At 47.6% G+C, this 5,104-nt stretch overlaps 1 non-coding gene across 1 annotated transcript; it reads left to right on the top strand.

Annotated features, from left to right (window-relative positions):
* The first annotated feature begins 893 nt into the window (after positions 1 to 893).
* TRNAH-AUG (transfer RNA histidin (anticodon AUG)) lies at positions 894 to 965 on the top strand. Its single transcript has one exon. It is a non-coding gene; the product is annotated as a tRNA-His (tRNA).
* The last annotated feature ends 4,139 nt before the right edge of the window (positions 966 to 5,104 follow it).

The raw sequence follows: 5,104 nt of genomic DNA, 5'->3' as shown, positions 1-5,104 counted from the left end.
AAAGGGAGACTGAAACCTCAGTGGGCAGATGGACTGCCTCCAAGAGCCTAAGGATTAAATCACCATATTTGATTGGGGACCCTCAGGCAGTCAAGTGGCCCCTTTCTTTCCAAACAGCCGCATGTGCATGTAGCACCAGAAAGGCATACTTGGAGTCAGTGTAAATGGCTACTCTTTTTCCTTTTCCCAGCTCTAAAGCTCGAGTCAGGGCTATGAGCTCAGCCAACTGGGCTGAAGTACCTGGTGGCAGAGGCTTAGCAAAATTGGAGACTACTGCATACCCGGCTCTTCTTTTTTCCATCCAATTCAAAGCTGCTTCCATCAGTGTACCAGATTTCCTCAGGATTGGTCAGAGGACCTTCTGACAATCCCTCTTGGGGTTTTGTCCAGTGGTCCAAGGTTTCTAGACAAGAGTGAAAAGGGAGAGAGCCCTCGGGGGTAGGCAGGAGGGTGGCTGAGTTAAGAACCTCACAAGGGGATATAGTGAGGCCTGGATTTTCTATCAGCAGTACTTGATATCTGAGGATTCTTTGATCAGACATCCATAACGGGCCTCTCCCATTTCTGAGTTGTTTCACTTGGTGGTTGGTAAAAATAGTTTGCCCCCAAAAGAGTTTTAAAGCATCTTCTATCAGGATTGCAATAGCTGCAAGATGTCGAAGGCAGGGAGGCCAGCCTTGGGTGGTTGGGTCGAGCCTCTTGGATAAATAAGCTACAGGCTGGGGCTCAGGTCCCAACATTTGAGTGAACACTCCCAAGGCTATTCCTTCTTTTTCGTGGACATAAAGTTGGAATGCTTTTTCTGGGTCTGGCAACCTCAAGGCAGGTGCCTAAGTTAAGGCCTGTTTTATTGTAGCCTCTGCCTTCTTTTGAGGAGTTCCCCACATCAGACTTCCCTGGTGGCTCAGACGGTAAAGCATCTGCCTATGATGCAGGAGACCCGGGTTCAATTCCTGGGTGGGGAAGATCCCCTGGAGAAGGAAATAGCAACCCACTCCAGTACTCTTGCCTGGAAAATCCCATGGATGGAGGAGCCTGGTGGGCTACAGTCCATGGGGTTGCAAAGAGTCGGACACGACTGAGCGACTTCCCCTTCCTTCCCCTTCCTTCCACATCAGTGGGATTGAATCATCCCATCCCTTTAAGCTCTTATATAAGGGCTGGGCAATTAGACCGTAGTTGGTTATCCAGATTCTACAATACCCAGTTAGCCCCAGGAAAGCTCACAATTGTTTTCGAGTTGTGGGGGAGGGCAACTGGAGGATTCCTTGTACCCAATCAGAGGACAGCCTCCTGGACCCTTGTGTAATCTGAACTCCCAAGTAAGTGACCTTTGTCTCGACCATCTGTGCCTTAGCACGGGAGACTTTATCTCCCCTCTCTGCCAAAAAGCTTAGAACCTGAATTGCATGTTGTTGGGCATTTTTCTCATCTGGAGAACAGATTAGTAGGTCATCTACATATTGTAATATTTGCCCATTAGGTCCCAGGTCCAGATCTAGGAGATCCCAGCTATGAGCCTACCCAAACTATCTATCTCTCAACCCCTGAGGTAATACTGTCCAAGTCATCTGTTGGTGTTTTTCTCTTGGAGCATCCCACTCAAAGGCCAAAAGATACTGGGATTATTTAGCCAGTGGTATGCAGAAGAATGCATCTTTGAGATCCAAGACTATAAACCACTTGGCACTGGCTGGGATTTCTCTTGAGATTACACAGGGATTGGGTACCATGGGATGGAGGGGGAGTACAGCTTCATTTATGACCCAGAGATCTTGAACCATTTGCCAGGTTCCATCCTTTTTCTTTACTGAGAAGACTGGGGTGTTACATGGCGACCTGGTGGGGACCAATAGTCCACAAGCAAGGAATTTATTTATTAAAGGCTGTAGTCCCTCCCGAGCCTCTCTTTTGAGGCGATACTGTTTCCGGTTGGGAAACTGAGTGGGATCTCAGAGGACAATGATGACCGGTTCAGCTTGGTGGGCTCATGCACGAATCCCCTGGTCCCACACCTGGGGGTTAATTTTGTCTTCCCATAGTTTTTGGTACCTCTCTATTGAAGGTGTAACAGGTTCTTCGGTAGTAACCAGAAGCTGTAGGGCCCTAGGGGCTGAAAAGCTTCCCATCACAAGGGTGGTCTCCAGTTCAGTGAGTATATCTCTTCCCAATAAGGGAGTAGGATGCTCAGGGACCACCAGAAACTGGTGGGAAACTATTTGTCCTTCCCAGCAACAAAGAAGTGCTCGGGTGAATCTTTTAGTAGTTGTTTTTCTTGTAGCACCCAAAATGGTACTGGTTTGGGAGGAGAAGGCTCCAGAGAGGGAGATCAAGACAGAGTAGGTAGCCCCCGTGTCAACCAAGAAATTCTCGGACCTACCTGCCACATCCAGTTGCACTCTTGGCTCCAGCTCCATGATGGTTATCTGTGACAGGCGGGCTAGCTGGAGAGGGCCACTTTAGTCCTATTGAACCATCGTGAGGGAGGGCTTGACCTTGAGGCTCTTGGGTCCCGAGGGCAGAGTGCTGCCCAATGTCCCAATTGATGGCATTTGTAGCAAGCCGTTTTAGGAGACTTGTCATGGTTTGTACACTCTTTGGCCCAGTGCCCCGCCTGTCTACAGATTAGGCATTTGTCTTGTGCCATGTCCTTCAAGGACTCAGGGCTTGCCATAGGGCTTCCCCTGGAGGGCAGCTAGCATCTGGGCATGCCTTGTCTCTTTCCTTTTCTCCCTTTCCTGGGCGTTGGCCTCCCTTTCCTGTTCTCTGTTATAAAAGGTATTGATGGCTGTCTGGACCATCTCATCTAAAGAGGCAGCAGGGTCCTGCTCCTGTAGCTGTGGTAACTTTATCCTGATGTCTGATGCACATTGGGACAGGAATTTGTCCTTTAAAATCACCTGTCCCTCGTAAGAGTGTTGGGGGCCGGCGTGAGGCACTCCGCCCATGACAAAGGTCATGAGGAAGGAGGCTCGACATATGCAAAGGCGGGATCGAGCCTCAGGAGTCCCCCTGGAAATCCTCGAGCATCTACCCCCATAACCAGAGCCTGCCTACTTTACTACTTTGTGCTCTCACCTACACATCTGACTTTACGGGGGGCTGTCCCCCACCACCTCTTTCGGAGAAGGAGTTAACTTAGAGCTCCAGTTAATAATAATTCCTGGGCGTGATAGGAGTGTTTAAACCTACAAACTCCTCTGAAGGTTCTCTAGCCTGCCTGATAGGCTTGTCCAGCCACATGTGATTGCTCACAGCCTCCCAACCGTGAGAGGCACGAGATGCTTTAAACCTTCTAAAAACAGGTTCCTTAGAAAAGTTAGAAAACTATTAGTATAAGTATAATGGGCTGATTAAAAATTGTATTGGTGAAGGGTTTTTCATTTGTTGAGCCAATGTTTGTTGCTAAGACTCCACATCCCCTGCCCTTACACACATTAATGAATATATAGAAGAAATAAGTATTAACCTTTGATATTAATCACGTTAGACCTTAGGCTAAGTAAATTCTTTCCTTAACTAAAACCCACTACACCCTCACCCTATAGGAATGTAACTTTATTTGGGTGGCATCTGTTTTAAGAATAATCACCCTTGGAGAAAAAAGTGTTCTGGTTGACTGACCACTGTCACAAGGAGAGGGTCATAAATTGTCAGCAGGCCCCCCCGGCCAGAAGATGATGTAACACCCCTAAGACCTCTGTATACATTTGTATGAAGCACCTGACTTTAATAAAAGTCAGGACTGCTGACCCCGCGTGACTTTTGCATAACATCTCAGTGTATAAAAACAGACTCTGGAAAATAAAGAATTGGGATCAGTTCCTCGAAAGACTGGTGTCCCCATGTCTCTCTCTCTCTCATTCTGGCTGAGTCTCCATCTGGAGCGCAGAACCTGCCATGCTTACTAATTATGCCTGGGCTTCTAAGATCCGACCGGGGAGGCCTCAGTGTCTCCTCTCCTTCAGGAGAACGGAAGGACACCTGCAGCCTACGTAAGTGGTGCAAACTTCTTGTCTTGAAGTTTTATTGGTCTCCCGCGTAAACCAAGCTACTCAGCCTCTTTTCTCCACTGAATTTTCCTACTGAGCTATCCTCATTCTATTACTCTTTATATCTTTGATGAATATTTAAATAGTCGCCGAAGCTGTCTCCCCTTCGAATACCCTGGATCAGCCGGGCTGGACCCCGGCATAAGAGTCTCCAGATTGGTAAACTTTTGGAGGGCCTCTTTTAGCCTCTCCAGAAAGGCAGTGGGGTTCTCGTTGGGCTCCTGAGTTATTGCTGAGACCCGGGCATAGCTGAATACTTTTTGCTGGACTGCTTTTAGTCCTGCTTTCACACAGGTCAGAAAATGATCCCTTTCCCAGATGTGCTCAGGGTCACTATAATTCTAATTAGGATCTGAGGAGAGGATGGCAGTTTACCCTACTGGGTTTTTATCGCTTGTCATGTGAAGCCCTGTAGCAAACCTTCAGGCTTCCTTTAAGACCCTAGCATGCCCAGGGTCAGATAAAGTTTGACTAAATATGACCATTATGTCCTTCCACGTCAAGTCAAAGGCCAACGTAATGTGTTGGAATGTATCTATAATTTGCCTGGATCATCTGTATAGCTTTCCCAGGTCTCATTTGATCTGTCTTAGTTCTAAAAGGGAGAAGGGCTTATGGACCCGGGTTTGCCCGAATTCTCCTCCAGTTTCAACTAAGGGACATTTTATAGAGGGGGTGCTCCCAGACATGGGGGCATGTTGGGATACAAGGAAGGAGCACCAGGCAACTTGGGAGCCATGGGAGGTGAGCCTTCATGGAGGGCGGGGATCCTTTTCTTGGTTGTCTGTGCCTAACACCATTTGCCTAGTAGGCTCACTTTTAGAGCATACAACAATCCCTTACTTAAGACAGAGTTCCTTCATATCTTTAGTCGGAAGAAAATTTGGATATAGGGGATTTCTGTCCATGTCCCTTTTGCAGAATAAGTCTACCGCAGGATGGTATTGTAATTTAAATTCCCATCCTCAGGCCAGTGTTCCTTGTCCCCCAGAGGATGTGGCCACGCAGTGACACAAAAGAATTTTAAACGACTTCTCTTCAGAGTTAAAAGA

Source organism: Bos javanicus, chromosome 8 (assembly GCF_032452875.1).
Source record: "Bos javanicus breed banteng chromosome 8, ARS-OSU_banteng_1.0, whole genome shotgun sequence".
Lineage (NCBI taxonomy): Eukaryota > Metazoa > Chordata > Mammalia > Artiodactyla > Bovidae > Bos > Bos javanicus.
The sequence above is the reverse complement of the archived record's forward strand: the minus strand, read 5'-3'. Positions and strand labels throughout refer to the sequence as shown.